Below are 17,553 nucleotides of genomic sequence, written 5' to 3' on the forward strand. Positions count from 1 at the left end.
CTTGAAATAAACTGTCAGAAGGAGGTATCTCTCCCCCAGATGAACAGAATTTCTTTACTCTGTAGCCAGGATGGGAGGCTAGGAGATTCTTATTTTGGTAGTCTGCTAACTTGCGTGGGTTTATTTGCAAGATTGGGCTAGAGTCATTCTGATGGCTACAACTATTGTCCTTGGTCATTGGTTATGCTGTCTGAGGCTGATGGACATGGTATTGCAAAACACCTAGAGAGTCTCAGATTTGGGAATGTAAAAAAAATGAAAGGTTTCTGGGAAATGATTTATAATGAATTGAAAAAAATGTTGAAATATACCTTTGTTAAAAAACCAGAAACTTTTCTGTTAGGAATACTAAGAAATGACATAAAAAAGAAGGATGAGAAGTTGTTTTTATATGCAGTAACAGTGGCAAGAATTTTGGTGGCACAAAAATGGAAACAGGAAGAAATCCCGACGAAAGAAGAATGGAGAATGAAGTTGATGGAATACGCAGAATTAGACAAGCTAACGGGCAGAATTCGGAACCGGCGAGACCAGAGATTTACCGAGGACTGGAATAAATTTACAGAGTATATTAAGAATATTTGTGAAGGTCAATTAACGTTTGTAGGTTTTCAAGAAGCTCTGTGATAATAATGGAAAGAAATATTGTTTTATAATAATTGTTAAGATTAATTTGGTTAAAAACACACACACAAAACAATATAGATGCAAGAAATGTGAATAACTGTGAAAACATGAAAATTTCCAGATAGACTGAAGGAAGTCTGAAAGTGGAAAGTTTAGAATTGGATGTATAATTCAAATGGAATTTTTTATTATTATTATTGTTAAATTTGAAAATTTTATAAATATTTTTTTTAAAAATAGAGAGTCTCAGATTGGTAGAGGCTAGAAGTGTGATGAAATGTCAGGAAATGGAGTTCAGAGAAACCTAGATAGCTTACACACACACACACACACACACACACACACACACAAGTTCTACGAGTGCACTGTTAAGTGTGATGGTATGAACCATGATAATATTTCAAATTATTTTGAGAGGTTTGTGGGTTGCTCCCCCCCCTTCTCCTTTCCTATTCAATGTCCTGTTATTAAAATGGGAGAAAAACTAGACCATAAATGAAAGATCAGCCAGCCAGGCTTGTGACATCCTTAACTTGATACCGCATCAATGCACCTGCTATGATTTAGCTGTGTCTTGTTTACGATTCGTATTTCGTGTTCACGGCATCCAGCCTTGCAGGTCTGAGAGTAATATATAAGTTGCAGCTAAAGACAGCCTGTGTTCTGGATTCAATTTTCAGAGCATCTTTTCATGGCCTGGTTATAAGCCCCTGAAATATGGCACTGTAATAGAAATGCTGACAGTCTCTTTGCTGTAGCTGTGATAGTGGGTGTTATGAGCAAATAACATTATTACTTTTTTTTTTGCTTTTGCCCTTCCAGGGATGGTTTTATCTTATATTTGCAATGAAACTGTAATCCTTTTTTTTCTGGTGGCAGCAGCAGTAGGGTTTTACCTTCACAAGGTTTTGTTTCATCGGAGGATGAGGCAGAATGAAGCATCTTTCCCATCCTTTGTTTAGCTTAGAAAGAATGTTTCTCTGCTGTCTTTTCTGTTTTGTAGTTTAGCCAGCAACTGTGTGGTGCAAACTTTCAGCTGCCCCAATGTTGTCGGACCCCTTTTGCTGCTCCTTTTCTGACCATGCCTTCATAATTTCTGCCATGCTCATGGCTGTACCTAGAACAACTGCTTCTCCCACCTCCTTTGTTCATCAAACTGCTTTCCCACATTTTCTTTGCATTTTAAGATTCACATCTTAGCAAAGTGTTTGCAGAACCCAGGGCTGATCTACCTATTTTGCAAATCGCTCAAAAAATTGGGGCTTCAGTTACACAGAGGTAATGCTTTATCTATAGGAGCTACCTACATACACCACACTAAGCTATGCGACTCAGCTCTGACACTGTATTGTAAAGTGAAAAGCAGCACAAAGAGGGAGGAATCTAGAGCAGAGAGTTGGTCTTGGTGGTGGGAGACAGCCGTGCTTCACCCTTTCCCCTTCTGCTATTAACATACTCTAAATTTCTCACCACCTCTGCCACTGCCAGCATTTTCCTTTGTTCAAGGCTCTAAATGTGTGTTTGGTTTTGACTGGAACAGAATGGCTGTTCCCTCACCACAAAAGGAAGCGGCTGTGTTCCCAGCTGGGGATTTTTAAATTTTTTTTAAATCTGGCTAGTTTATATGTAGAGCACTGTCTGTACTACAAATAATTCTAGAGATAGAATAGGAAAGATGAAAAGTGTGTGTGTGTGTTTGCATGCATGCATGTGTGTGTGTGTTCATGTTCGCATATGCACATGCCCTCATTGGCAGGTAAGCAAAAATTGTTCCCAGAAAACAAGGACCCTCATCAGGAAGAAATCTGACACTTTCTGCATCAGCCAAAGTTGCCAGACAGCATTAATCCTATTGCAGTGGAATAGCCATGAGGTTTACCTGCAACAGACATGGTTCGTTTCTTTCTTAAATTTGTATCCTGCCTATTCACCAAATAGTGCTCAAGGTGACTAACAGCTGTAATGCCAGGACAATAAAATGTAACAAAATACAATAAAGCAGCAATACAATAAAAGCCAGGCACGTGAAACATGAATAAAACCAGCTTGTGGGCTGGAGGTTCACCACTCCTGTTTTAAGAGTTTGTCCCCAGGTGATCACATTGTTTAATATTTGTGGGATTAGACGGATCCCTTGAACCCTGACTATATCTCCTTCTCTGCCTCCTTTACACCATAACCTGGCATCTTCCCAGTGTTTGCTATTTCCCTCTTATATTTAGCCATCAGGGCTACCTTGTGTGTGTGTGTATTGTGGTAGAATTGCTCATGCTTACCTTTGCATGGTCTGAATTCTGATGAATAGTTATGAGTTATGTAATGTTTCCCATTCAAAGCCTTCAGTACAGGGCAAACATATTATCATCATCATTATTATAATTAAGAGAAATATATTAAACCATATTATGTGTTGCTAGTTCTCTGCATAAAATAAATCGGTGGCATATTAATCAAGACAAATTAACCCAAGATAAAAGGAGTATACTTTGAGCTAGGTGGGTCACTTGCAACTTCCTCAGTCCCTTATATCCTATGTCTCTGCTGATAAGATGAAATATTAGTGGGATAAAGGGGGAACGTTGAAAATACTGGTGCTATTGTGCAAGTGAGTGCATACTGTTATGATTTTGGGCTGTTACGCTGTATGCCGAGACCCTTCTGATCCCTTCTAAGTGTTGAAAGTTAATCAAAGTTTCTAATTCTTGGAATAGATAGACTGGCCTCCCGGTGAGGTGACAGCCTAGGTGATGGGCCATTAAGGAGAACAAAGGAAGGGGCTCTTTGGGAGATAGCAAATGTATGAGAGCCCTCCCTCATCGAGTGGATAGTTACAAAGACAGAGCAAGTGTTTAGTGTTGATAGTTGCAGCTATGTGGGCCAGAAGCAAGCTGGGAGAAGGCAGAGAGACAGATCAATGCTTGATGTTCGTTTTAATCCAAGGATGTAGCTCTGGGAGAAACAAGACCCTTTTGGGGTGTTGGTGCTGTGAGCTATCCATCATAGGCTCAGGTTGTATACATGTGTAAATAAGCCATATATCATAAAGACACCACAATCTTTGCTGTGCCTCATTTTCAAAGGAAACGTGAACCTCGGGTAAGCGTCTGGAATCTCTGGAATCATGCACCGCTCAGACTGAGTGGTGTGCAACAATACCATTTAATTGCTTAAAATAAAAGTGCAGTAGGTGTTTTGCCCTTACATAGCATTCTTCTGAGACCTTTGAAAGATAAGACCTATCTACATGTCTTTCATGGGGAAATCTGCCTATTTTGGCCTCTCTCCATTTCTTGGTTTTTCCAGTCTCCATTTCAGTTCTCCATATTTCCACATCAGTTTGCAATATTTTCCAGCAGCATTCTAGTGTCAATTCTCCTTAAAACAGTGGAAAACGGGGATACAAACACTTCGGGTTACAAACTGGCGACACAGCAGCAGCAGAAGGCCACATTGGCGAAAGCACGCCTCAGGTTAAGAACGGTTTCGGGTTAAGAATGGACCTCTAGAATGAATTAAGTTCATAACCCGAGATACCACTGTATACACATTTTTGCATGCAGCTGTCTCTAATATATACATTTTCTTTGGCAATAGTTGCATTTTTATGCACACTCTACCCCAGTACATGCATTTTTGTGTATGTTACTTGGTTTAAGAACAGCCCTGAAAAATTGGAAGAATTTCAAATTTTGAAGGATGCTTGCATTTCGGTCTGCATCCCCATGAAGTGCAAATTAGGTAGGTTTGCCTTTAAATGAAACGAATTCCTCCCTCATTCCTAAATGCAAAAGCTCTCCTTCTGGACTATTTACAGCTTGCTGTGTGTAGGTATTTTCTTAAAAATGCTAATTCTGTTGAAAAAGTGATTTTGCTGCTTATGCTGTGATAATCTTTAAGCTCTAAACTGATGATCAGATCCTTCCCTTTCTGCTAATTTCTGCACTACCCTGAAGGGTTAATGTAACAATAGCTTTAATGCAAGAAAAGGCAAGCGCTCCTGCGATTCCGCTCCCATGCAGCGAAATGTCACAGTCCATTGGCCTTCCCTATGAACACTGCACAAAATTACACCTATTTTCATTACTGTGTTTCAACTACAATATTGTTAAGTAAATATTTGCACAAAACTGTGACCGTTTTAAGGTTTCCTGAGGTGTGAGCTATCCCACCCGGTAAATAATTAAAGGATGCGCTTTCTCTCGTAGCACAAACCAGTGCTTGATATAGGTTTGATCATTTCACATCTCTTTGATAATCCATAACTGTCGCCTGCAATCATTTTCATCGTTCAGCCAAGCAAAGATAAAAGGTAGAACATGCTTCTTTCACCTACTCCCAAGGAAACTCCATTATCCTTGAAAGGCCATGTGACTGCATGAGAGCCAATCGGGGCAGAGAATAGCCTCCCACAAGGACAAGCTCTGTGTGAGCAGAAAATGAAGTTGTTACCAGACAGCAAACTGCAGCCCTCGGTTCTTATGAATATTTGAATGAGTAACTAAAAACAGCCCAGTGAACTCTAAGCAACTGTGACAGCTGAAACTGCCTGGGAAACTAGCAGTCTACAAGGACCATGATGAAAAGATCACCAGTCAGGCTCCTTGCAACACCGTTTCCTACCTCGCAATATTGTAAAACATTATTGTTCTCAAAATATTAGTTAGAGGAGAGAGGGGGCGGGAGGAAAGCCTGCTTGCCTCCTATAAATTTTCATAAGGAACCTTTCCAGAAATGTTCATTCCATTAAAATTCAATGGTTTCTAAGCATCGACTCAAGGCAGGAGAATCGTCACATTTTTTGAGACATTGAAATATTGATGTGGCTTTTGCTTATACTCCTAGAAAAATTGGCCCTGGTGAATCTTTCATGAATATCTCTCAGCTAGCTCCACTTGGAAAGAAAGACGATGAGAACACTTTCCCCTGAAGCAACAATGTTCTGAATAATTTGCACAAGCACTGAAATCCCCCCAAATAAGCCAAGTAACTGGGAATTCAGCTTTTATATTTATCATAATGATATGATGTACTGCATTCTTGTCGAAACACACCAGTCATCTTCCCCCTCCCAGTTTCCCTTCCTTTAAATGTCTATGATGTCATTTCTTACTGAATTTCTTCTCCCCTGCCTATTGCGTGCAATTTCCACTGCTGCAGGACCATATATATACACTGCAAACTTTGTCCATAAGCTGAAAATATATCAGCCTCCTTGCATATGTGCCTATAAGCATTTCCATCATCAGCCGCTTGTTTTCACATGGGACCCAGGGACTTTGAAGATGTGCCCAGGTGGCATCTCCACCCAGTTCTATTTGCATCCTATAGTGTGGAACTGAGAACACAGGAAGTCTTCTTTTCCCAGGCAATCTCCTTATGTTTTGTTATAGTTCAGAACTTAACTGGTTAAATTCCCTGGTGTGTGTCACCTGCTGACGTCAGCTTACAGCTGGGCGGAGACAGAAGCTTTAGAAGCTGGGCGGGACTATTCCCTGTTTGTTCAGTTCCCCCTGTGACTCTGAGGGGAGAAGAATGTTCCCTCTGTGTATCTGAGAGGGAGACATGTTTGCAGCAATGGCTGCCAGCAGTGACGGACTTTGATGCTGAAATGTTTTAATAAAGAGCTGTAAATAGACGAACCTGTCTATGTGTGCTTACAAGGAGCAAGACTGCTTTACACGCTGTGTTCTACTCTGCTAAAAGCCGTGACTGAGAAGAGACAGCAGGAGTTATTGCGCAGCTTGGGAGGAAGCGTGCCGGACCGCTGTAAGTGATTGATTGGGATCGTAAAGCTGTCTGAAGTCGCGGCTCTATCGATCAAGGGCCAGATCGATATATTCGCACAGGTTATGGGAGGTCAGACAACGCTCGTAAAGCAGTCGGTGTGAGCCTCAGGAATGCTTTGAAGTTAGCGTTCTGAGGCTGAGGGGCCGTCGGAGGCCAACGGGAGCTGACTGGATGCCGGAGAGCAAGAATGATTAATTGCCTGCTTCCGAGAGGCAGTGAGAGCTTCTGATACAGAGAGCTGGAGCTGAAAAGCAGCTAAGAGCTGGAAGCTGAGACGCAGCTCAAGACGTTTCTCCACGCAAAGGAAGGCCGGAGTCAGCTGGTACTGAGTAAGTACAGCTTGGGCCCCCTTGGGAGAACGGGAGAACGGGAGAAGATGGCTGAAAGCCAGGATATACCATTGGAGCCTCTAACTCTAAAGAGTTGGGCAACGTGGTCCAGAACAATAAGGGGATTGTTCTTGGTCGAAGGGCTTTGGGAAGCAAACCAGTGGGAGCCAAAAGAAATACCCCTTAGCCGGCCAGCAGCTGGAGCAGGTGAAGCAAGCTGTGGGGCTGTGTTGGCTGAAGATAGCCAGAGGCTGCAACAAGAGCTGAATATGCTCAAAGCATGCGTTGATGCGTCACTGAGGCCTCATTTGGAGGGCATAACGACAGCGTGGGCTGCCTGGAATTTGCTGAAGGGCTTGTGTGAGGCGTCAGCGAAAGGCCAGAGCCCTGGAAGAAGCCCAGGAGAGGCAGAAGGATGCCCAGAAAGCCCAATGGGGGCTGGGACAGTGTTGGGGAGCTGTTGTAGTGCTTCTACACGTCTGTGTGATGGACTGAGTCCTGGAGAAGCTGGACTGGCAGGCCCTGTTCCCGATGTCTTGGCCGCTAGGAGCGCTAGTGAGCAGATCGGGGGGGCGAAGAGTTCCAAAGGCGAGTTTAAAGAACTTTCCCTTTGTGCTGAAGCGGAGAGCAGCTTCAGGGGGGGCCAGGCTGGTGGGAGGCGCCGTTCCAGAAGGAGGAAGGCCAGGCCAGCTGGGAGGAGCCCCGGGCAGTGTTTTTCCACTGGAGTTCAACGTCTGCGTGGCAGTAGCCCCCACCGGAGCAGAGAGCCGAGGCAGGATGTTTGCAAGGACACTTCTCATGGGAACCAGGCGGGTTTCCATGGCAACAGGCCTGGGAAGACAGGCAGGCGTGGAGCTGAGCCAGGTGGTCGTGGTAAACAACAGGAAGAGTCTTATCAAGTTTCTGCGAGTATGGCAGTGTTCGAAGACGGCCGAGTGGAAAATTCCGAGATGGCCTTTGTTATTGACTCTGCAGCTAACCGCAACATGGTTCCAGAGACCCCTGCAGTCGAGAGGTGGAATTGCACGGCAGTTCCGAAAGGACAGACTATTAAGTTTGCAAATGGACAGAAAACTAGAGTTTCCAAGTGCACTAATGCCTATCTTTCTGTTTTACAGGAGACGGTGGATTTTTGTATTGTTCCGGAGGTTCATCACTGTTTGTTATCTGTGCCTTATTTGTTAAGTAAGGGGTTCAAAGTTTGTTTTGAAAATGATGTCTGCACAATCTCCAGAGGGGGGAGGTTACTGGCCAAAGTCCGGAAGGGACAGAATGATCTTTTCATTCTTAAAACGTCTCTTGGAGGTGAGGGGAAGGTTGAGAAAGCACAAGCGTTGCGTGCTACAGTTCCCAACCAGCGTGCTACAATTCCCGCTCATCATGTCATGTGTGCATGCGTATGGCATCAGAGAACGATTCACAATCCTTTAGAGGATTTGCAGGTGTTACCTGAGGTTGCCACAGGTTGTAAGATTAGAAATTGTCAAAGTGCCATTAATTGTGACACTTGCAAGCAGGCAAAGGTGAGAGGGTGCAGTTACCCAAAGGTGGAACGGGTTACCACTAAGCCTTTTGAGCTGGTTCACATAGATTTGTCCGGTCCTGTCAAGGAACCAAGTCTAGGGGGGGCCAGGTTTCTGCTAACTTTTCTTGATGATTATTCGCAGAATTCCTGGGCTCACGGTCTCAAATCCAGGGAGGATGCAGCACAGCTGATCAAGAGCTGGATTGAGGGGGTGGAACAGAGGTTTTCCACCAGGGTTCAAGCGATCATCAGTGACAGAAATGCTAAGTACACTGGTTCTGCTTTGCAGAAGTTCTTTCAAAAGAAAGGGATACGACACACAGTTATTTCACCCCAGCAAGGGGGGGTGGCAGAGCTGAGAAGTGGAGCTCTGGTAAAGGCTGCACAGGTGATGCTGAAAGAAGCCAGGTTGCCTCCTGAGTTTTGGCTGGAGGCTACGAGGGCTGTGTCATTCACCTGGAATCGTGTCTACAACTCACTGGTAGGTGACACACCGTTCTCTTTGTTAAATGGCCGAAAACCCCAGGTTCACTTTCTGCGCACGTTTGGGACTCCTGCGCTTGTCTCTGTGCCTAAGGCTTTGCAAGGGCCAGATGGAGCCAAAGTCCAGAAAATGATCTTCTGTGGGTATGAGCCAGAAGCCCGTGCATGGCGTTTTGCTTACCCGTCAGGTGATCAGAGTAAGGTGCTGATCAGTAAACACGCTGAGTTCTTAGAGGAGGAGGTGAAGTCAAAGACTCCTGTTAGGCGTGATGTTCTCTCAGATTGTCTCTCTGATCCAGAAGACAGTTCTGATGAGGCAGAGGAAGAAGAGGCTGAGGCTGCTGATGACGACCAGGTCACTGACCAGGGTCAGGAGCAGGATGTGGCATCTCCACAAGTTGTTAAGAGACAGCCCAAGAGTGCGCCTAGTTCTCCTGTGAGTGTGATGGAGAGGATTCGAAGACGCTTTAAGTCAGAAGGAGAATCCCATGATGCAGAGGACACACCTGCTGATCAAAGTGAGTCAGAGGGAACACCTGAGTTTGTGCCTAGGAGGTCCAGTCGCACAACTAAAGGTATCCCACCAGAGAGGTACCAGGCCACAGGTGCGTGGGTAAGTTTCGCACAGTGCGATTCTGAGAGTTGTGAGGTGGTTCCACAAATGCCAAACAGGTTTGCCAAGGGAAGGCGCAAGGCATTGGGGAAGGGATTGATCTCACAAGGTGTTACTGAAGATGTTGCACAGGTATCACGCAGGGACACAAGGGGGGGTGTTATAGTTCAGAACTTAACTGGTTAAATTCCCTGGTGTGTGTCACCTGCTGACGTCAGCTTACAGCTGGGCGGAGACAGAAGCTTTAGAAGCTGGGCGGGACTATTCCCTGTTTGTTCAGTTCCCCCTGTGACTCTGAGGGGAGAAGAATGTTCCCTCTGTGTATCTGAGAGGGAGACATGTTTGCAGCAATGGCTGCCAGCAGTGATGGACTTTGATGCTGAAATGTTTTAATAAAGAGCTGTAAATAGACGAACCTGTCTATGTGTGCTTACAAGGAGCAAGACTGCTTTACACGCTGTGTTCTACTCTGCTAAAAGCCGTGACTGAGAAGAGACAGCAGGAGTTATTGCGCAGCTTGGGAGGAAGCGTGCCGGACCGCTGTAAGTGATTGATTGGGATCGTAAAGCTGTCTGAAGTCGCGGCTCTATCGATCAAGGGCCAGATCGATATATTCGCACATGTTTCCCATGGGAAGCTAACTGTGTGATGGATATGTTTGCTGGTCCTCACTAGATCCAGCCAAAGGAACCCAGATGCACCCAGAAAGGGAAAACTGTTCAGCAGTTATGCACAGCTTTTGCTATTTCATGTTGTCAGCTGTTTGCTTACACCCTTAGGATTCCTGAGTGGTTAACAACAATCATAATGACCAATAATTTCACCAGCTGTAATGCTTCTTTGTGGCATCTAGCAGTTGTCAAGTGAAAATGGACAGGCTCGTCCTGCATTACATGTGAGAGCGCACCAAAGTGATAAGCAAGGGCTACAATCAGGCAGCTTCCATGGAAGCCACAGACTGCCACATCTTGCTAGATAAGTTTGGAAGTCGTCACTATTTCTCTAAGATTCAGCCCCAAACTGAGGCAGTGGAGCCACCACATATACAAGGTGTGACCGGAAAGTTCAGTGAATGGTCACAGAAATCGGACAGCAAGAAATATTCGAACATAAATACCTTGCAGGCCTTCAAAGTAGGCTCCCTCTGATACAATGCACTGTTGACAACGTTCATAGAACTGTTGGAAACCTCTGGAGAAGTCCTCTTTCTGTACTGCTTTCAGTTCCCTCATCACAGCAGCTTGGATGTGTGAAATGTTGGGAAATCTGTGCCCTTTCAGGGCAGTTTTCAGTTTTGGAAAAAGAAAGAAGGCCGGTGGGGCCAGATCGGGAGAATATGGAGGCTGGGACAACTCAGTAAGCTCAGTAACGATTTCATGCAGAATATGCAATTCTTCTGCCATCATTCGGACGGATAAATGATGATCCCACATCAATAACTCACAAACTCTGTCAACATTTGCCACTGTTTGGTTCGTCGACGGTCTGCCGGACCGAGGGTCATCTTTGATGGTTTGCTGCCCTTCACATAAATGCTTAAACCACTCATACACTGCCTTTCGAGTTACAGCTTCATCTTGTGAGCATTTCATGGGTTTCCAATGCCAATTGTATGTTCAAATACTTCTCACTGATTTCTGTGACCATTCACCACGCTTTCTGTTCACACCTTGTATTTTACATTTTAGCACACAGATCTTCTTTTTGAATGTCTTGACAACTCATATCATCATAGTCTAGATTTTTTTGCAAAGTGGAATGAGACCATGTTAAACTTTGGGTCAGCCAGTGTGCAAGCTGTCATGCAGGCACAGGGATGTGGGGCATTCGTGTAAAAAAACCCCAACAACAATGTGTTGCAGTTTCTGTCTCACAGCTGTTCATTGGAATCCACCCTGCATGATGTAGTGGGCTTGGGACCTCAGCCAAGTAGCTTTTGACAGCTGACTTTATGAGGCCCCATGACTCATGTCAGGGCCTGGGTAAAGAAACTCATCACCGTTGTCATCATTTAATAGTTGCCCAAGAACAAAAACAAAAAAAACCCTCTAGATGCTCTGCAACATGTAAAAAGCAACAAGGTTCCTGTACTTAAGCTAAACGTACAGAAAAGACATAATAAAAGGGAAACTAGAGAGAGGTATTTATTTCAAATATTTTCATACTCCTCAGAATTTCTAAGTTGTTTGTTTTACATACTATTTATTTTAAGAAGCTTTATTTTTGTATAACAATGCAGAATAATATAATGTCCCATTATGAATAAGGCCTTCTCTATGGCAGCACCTAAGCTCTAGTATTCCCTCCCTACAGCATATGTCTGGTACATTCGTTATGCAGTTTTCACTTATGCGGGAGACAAACCTCTTTACCCTGGCCTTTGGCAGTTGAGGTGTATGCTTTAGGAACCATCCTATTATCTTGACTGTTATTGGCAAGGCTTAAAGTCAAAGCATCAGAGAGTTAAAGCTAGAGACCAATATAAGAGATACATGTTTTATTGCAGGTAGGGCAGATGAAGGTGTCTGGTTTTGCTGCTACAGGTAAACTGTGGCATTTCCTCTCTCTGTACTCCTTGTCTGGTCACTGCTTTGTATACTACTACTACTACTACTACTACTACTACTACTACAGCATATTCATGTCATAAGTAAATGACAGCACAAACCAAACCTGCCTGGATGAAAGAGTTTGCATCTGGCAGATTTTCTGCTTTCCCAGCTAAACCTGGGCTCAGTGAGGACTACAGGGACGTGGGTGGTGCTGTGGTCTAACAGAGCCTCTTGGGCTTGTTGATCAGAAGGTTGGCAGTTCAAATCCCTGTGACAGGGTGAGCACCCGTTGCTCTGTCCCAGCTCCTGCCAACCTAGCAGTTCAAAAGCACGACAGTGCAAGTAGATAGATAGGTACCACTGCGGCAGGAAGGTAAACGGCGTTTCCATGCACTGCTCTGGTTTCTGTCATGGCGTTTTGTTGTGCCAGAAGCAGTTTAGTCATGCTGGCCACATGACCTGGAAAGCTGTCTGTGGACAAATGCCGGCTCCTTCGGCCTGAAGCAAGATGAGCGCTGCAACTTCATAGTTACCTTTGACTGGACTTAACCATCCAGGGGGCCTTTACATTTACCTTTTTTTTACACTAGCATAAGTGGGTTAAACTACAGAGCCTAGGACTTACCAATCAGAAGGTCGGTGGTTCGAATCCCCATGACAGGGTGAGCTCCCGTTGTTCGGTCCCTGTTCCTGCCAACCTAGCAGTTAGAAAGCACATCAAAAGTGCAAGTAGATAAATAGGTACCGCTCCAGCAGGAAGGTAAACGGCATTTCTATGCGCTGCTCTGGTTCACCAGAAGTGGCTTAGTCATGCTGGCCACATGACCCGGAAGCTGTACGCCGGCTCCCTCGGCCAATAAAGCGAGATGAGTGCCGCAACCCCAGAATCGGCCACGACTGGACCTAATGGTCAGGGGTCCCTTTACCTTTACCTTTTTAAGTCCCTCATCTCATGGCATAAGTCCCTTGCCCCAGCTCATCCTGGGCTCTGCTGGGCCTCTGCTAGTGGAACTTTAGCTCAGTGTTTCCCAACCTTGGGCCTCCAGATGTTTTTGGCCTACAACTCCCATCATCCCTAGCTAGCAAGACCAGTGGTCAGGGATGATGGGAATTGTAGTTCAAAAACAGCTGGAGGCCCAAGGTTGGGAAACACTGCTTTATCTGATGTAATTGATGCTGACATTAAGTCACAAAGTAGGATGTTCTGAGGCACAGTGGAGCAAGGAAAGACTCAGTCTTTCCAAACTCAGTCATGTAACCTAGAGCCAAATCCTCAACATCAGACCCACACTCACCTGCTGCCTTAGCTGGCAACAGCCCCTCCCAGAGGCTCCTGAACAGAATTTGAAATACAGCAGCTTCTTATAGTTAGGATTGCTCTCTTAATGACTAAAATCAAACAAAAGGTGAAGAAAAGCTTGGATGATAAAGAGCTAGATGCACACCGAAGGACTGAGTATGGAAGCAATTATTTTTAATCTGCTTTTAATATACAGAAAACAAGCCTAAACATTGCATCAACAAAGTAGGCTTGACAACAATCTATCCAGACATCTGTTTGTTTGTTAATTAACATATTTATAATCTGCACTTTCATAGACATATATATCAAGATGGCATACAACATATAAGAATAAAACCACCAAAAAGCATTCACAAAATCATAATTTAAAGCACCCATAGACCACTAATAAATACTGATTAGTCAAAAACAGAAAATTCATATTGCAAAGGCCCTTCTAAACTATAGTTTTCCAAAGATGTCTGAAAGAAGGAAGGGATGTTTCCTGCTGAACTTCTGCTGGTCTGGAGTTCCACAGGCTCGGTCCATAGTAATAGCCAACTAAACCTCAGAGGCACAAGGAACCACCAGAAGTACCCCATCAGATCATCTGTGATTGAGGTGGAGCAAAAGGAATTAAATGCTGCAACAGAACTTAGCTGAATACCACTTATCATTCGTTATTGGGACAAGGCTAAAGAAAGATATATGTCTTCTGCCATCACTTGGAGTTTAGACCAACTGCATATATTGCATACAATGCAGCACTAAGTTAAAGTCACTTAGCAGTAGACTTGTTCCACTGGTGAAATATTTTGCTCTAGCACAAGGTTGTTGCACAAGAGAATACACAAGCAGGTTGCTGGTAATTTTGTTGCACAATAGATTCTACAATCTGTTGTGCAACTTGTTTCTGCTAGTGCAACTGTTACACTGAATTCTTTTATTGTGCAAGAGTCTTGTTCTAGTGGACAGAGAACATTGGATACAGTCTTCTCCCTTTTCTGTTTCCATTGAAAACCTAAGTTTTATGGTTGGCCTTCAAATTTTCCCAAAGAATTTAAGATAAATCAAGAAGGAGACTATCAGGAAGCCTGTTTAGGAATCACTGTTAATAGTTATGCCAGCTCATTCTTTCACCTGTATTTGCTGATGTTTTATTATACTTTCTTTTGACTGGGCTTGAGGGATGTTTACCAGCTTGCAATTAAATTAAATTGTTTAGTTCTGCTCATTTTAAAGAAATTGGCTGTTGAAGGGGATGTTATTTCAAAGTCATCTCTCTGACTCAAAAGTTCACGAAACTTTCCACTTGCACTGTTAGGGAGTCTTGCAGGTGGAATATTTCATTTGTCAGAACCTGTCAGAATACGCTGAGCATGACCAAGGGTGATTTACCCATGGAAGGGAAAACAAAAGTTAACAAAAGATATCATATCTGTTATACAGATTAACAGATCTCTGCTAGCTAGCTTCCGTGGTCCTGCTGGAACTATTTCAACTTTCTGTTATGCTTTTCTATTGGAAGAATGATGGACTAGGCATTAACACAATTAACCAAAGCTGAAACCAATATTTGAGGAAATGCACCCCTATTCATCTGGATTTGTTGGTGTCACTGGCCCAAATCAAGACAAGAGATTACCCCCCACTCCCTGATTTTTCCTGGGCAGACTGTTCTCAAAGTGTGAGAAGAGACCCAGATATTATTTAGGAATCATGCAACCTTCTCTCCAATTTCTGTCCCTTGGTTAGAGTAGGGTGCACAAGGCCTCTTCAGGTGATCACATCAAGAATTACATAAACATATGTTGATGTAGAGATGAGTGGACTAGCTCTACACCCTTCTGTACTAATGGAGGTTCCCTGAATCATATGAAGTCTTTAGTCTTGCAAATTTCAGTGGCGCCAATGTAAGACCCCATTCCATGGGAGGGGCAGAAATTGCCTGTAAGGGTGGCATAGAAATATTGTTTTGAATCCCATGTTACGCCAGCAGGGTTCCTCTGGTGCAATGGGGCTTCTGTCTCCTCTCCTTCCTCTGTGTGACCCCATATCTGGTCCGGAGGGTGCACCAAGCCTCCGGAACTTATTTTGACTGTGTGCAATAGGCTGAAAGGAATGGGAGAGGAAGCAGAAGTTCTGTTGCCTGCATGAAACTCCCTTGTGCCAGCGGAACTGTAGCATTAGCTTTAACCCACAGGAAATTAATACATACATAGAACAATATTTGGGCTTTGCAACCCTCAAATATTATTAATGCTGTTTCAGTAAATCCTTCCCAAGGCGTATGTTCGAAGTTACATACAGCACTTGTTTTAATCTCAGAAACCTGATTCTCTGTGCATCCCCATTGTCAACTTTCCATTATTGCTATTCAGCTTCACACTGGGAGGCTGCAAGGGATAATGATTAAGACTTCATGATACCACATATTGCAGCAGCAGCAACAGGAAACCATCTCTAAAAATAGCCTTTAGTGCTCGCATTCCCTTCCCCCCCATAACATGTGCTCTGAGTTGCACTTAATAAATGCACCAGACCAGAAGAATCGGCTGTAATCCACAGATTTCCAATTCTGTACCTGACAAGCCGTTTGCTTCCATAGTTGACTTCAATTTATCTGTGGGCAGGGGGAAAGTTCACTTTATTGAAACTATTCATGATTTTCTCCCCTAGTAGACTGAGGAGTGTCTGTTTGGGCTCACAGTTGCAACCTCTTCACCTACAAAGAAATAGAATAATGGTTTGTATCCAGCTCTGCCGAAGAGAAAATGCTTTTGCACTTTCCGCTGATTCTGGAAGTTATTTCCTTGGAGATTCAGTTGACATAAAAACATGGTTTGAAAACTGGCTCAATACGACATTTCCCCTCACATGAGAAAATACTAAGCTTCCTAGGAAATAACATCAAGCTCACTTTTTTGAGGGGCGGGGGATTTGTTCTGATATACTTTCAGTCTGATCTTTCAACCGCTGCTCCAATAAGAAAAAAAAAATGTTTAGCATTAGAGGCAAAGGGGTACTGTGCCGTTTATTTGTTGAAAATGGCAAAGCAGTCTCAGTGCTGTGAGGTTACATCAGATGTTGTGCCAATATGTGGGAAACCTCTATTGTGTCTGCACAAAAAAGAAAAAGAAATCACCCAGTAAGGATATAAGAAGTGTGTGCTGGATCAGATCAATGGCCCATCTAGTCCAGCATCCTGTTCTCACAGTTGCCAATCAGATGCCCCACAAGAAGGACCCAAACAGCAGAACTTCCTCCTCTCTTGTGTTTTCCAGCAACTGGAATTCAGAAGCATTACTGCCTCTGACCATGGAGACAGAGCATAGCCTTCATGGCTAGTAGCCATTGCTAGATTTCTGCTCCATGAATTTCTCTAATCCACTTTTAAAGCCATCCAAATTGGTGGCTATCACTGCCTCCTGTGGGAGATCGTGTCCTCCCTAAAAGATGGCACGTGTTGTGGTGAGACCTGGAGACTGACCTCCTGTGTTGTGGGTGGGTTGGATTGGTTTGCCACAACACCTGATTGGTAGGTCCCTCGATGTGGGGTTCAATCTGAACAATGGGGCACAGTCCAAACAGATTGCGGGACCTATTTATACCCATGCGACCCAGAGCTTCCTCTTTCGGCACATGCATTTGGAACACCCGCCCACCTCTCCCTATATTTAGGGATTTGTGCAATTGACCTTACTATGCCTTCATGTGTCATCTGTCATTAGGACAGGGGCACAGCAGGAATTTTCCCCACTTGGCTGATTGGCTGTTGCCATTTGGATTTCGCCTGCCACATAGCAAATTGTCACAACTTGTAAGGTTGCGGATAGGCTCTGGTTCAGGTGATAGGGATGGGAGAATGCTCTCGCCATCCCTATGTGAACGGTATACCATTAAAGGAATCCAGGGACTCAATGGTTTGGTCAACCCCTGAGAGGGGGTTGCGCCCATACCTGAGTCCAGGGGGGCATCTGGGTGGTGAACAGAGTCTGTTTCCAGCTTTTCACCTTCCCAGGTGTTCACCCTTGGCTGACCTATGCTGGTGCCCTGGGTCAGCGCTGCCTGCAAGATTGCAGGGAGCTCGTCGAACCAGAGCCTATGCAACCAGTCACCTACTGTAATCAATAAAGTTGTGGCCTAAATTCTGCCAAAAACCAAAAGTAAAATTTGAGTCATGTGTGAATTTATTTAGGGGGGAGATCTCTGGTTCTGAACACGCAACCAGTTCCATAGTTCAACTATGCGTTTAATGCTTTCTTTTATCTGTCCTGGATCTTCAGTTTCATTGGATGCCCATGAGTTCTACTGTTATGAGAGAGGGGGGGAAACATTTCTCCATCCACTTTCTC

At 44.2% G+C, this 17,553-nt stretch overlaps 1 long non-coding RNA gene across 1 annotated transcript; it reads right to left on the minus strand.

Annotated features, from left to right (window-relative positions):
* Nucleotides 1–13,474: 13,474 nt before the first annotated feature.
* Nucleotides 13,475–17,264, minus strand: LOC309369654. Its single transcript, XR_014168228.1, has 3 exons — nucleotides 17,158–17,264; nucleotides 15,783–15,923; nucleotides 13,475–13,808 (listed from the first exon to the last, which is right to left on the minus strand). It is a non-coding gene; the product is annotated as an uncharacterized lncRNA (long non-coding RNA).
* Nucleotides 17,265–17,553: the final 289 nt, after the last annotated feature.

The sequence above is a fragment of the Podarcis melisellensis genome (assembly GCF_964234715.1).
Source record: "Podarcis melisellensis genome assembly, chromosome: 5".
In the NCBI taxonomy this organism is placed as follows: domain Eukaryota; kingdom Metazoa; phylum Chordata; class Lepidosauria; order Squamata; family Lacertidae; genus Podarcis; species Podarcis melisellensis.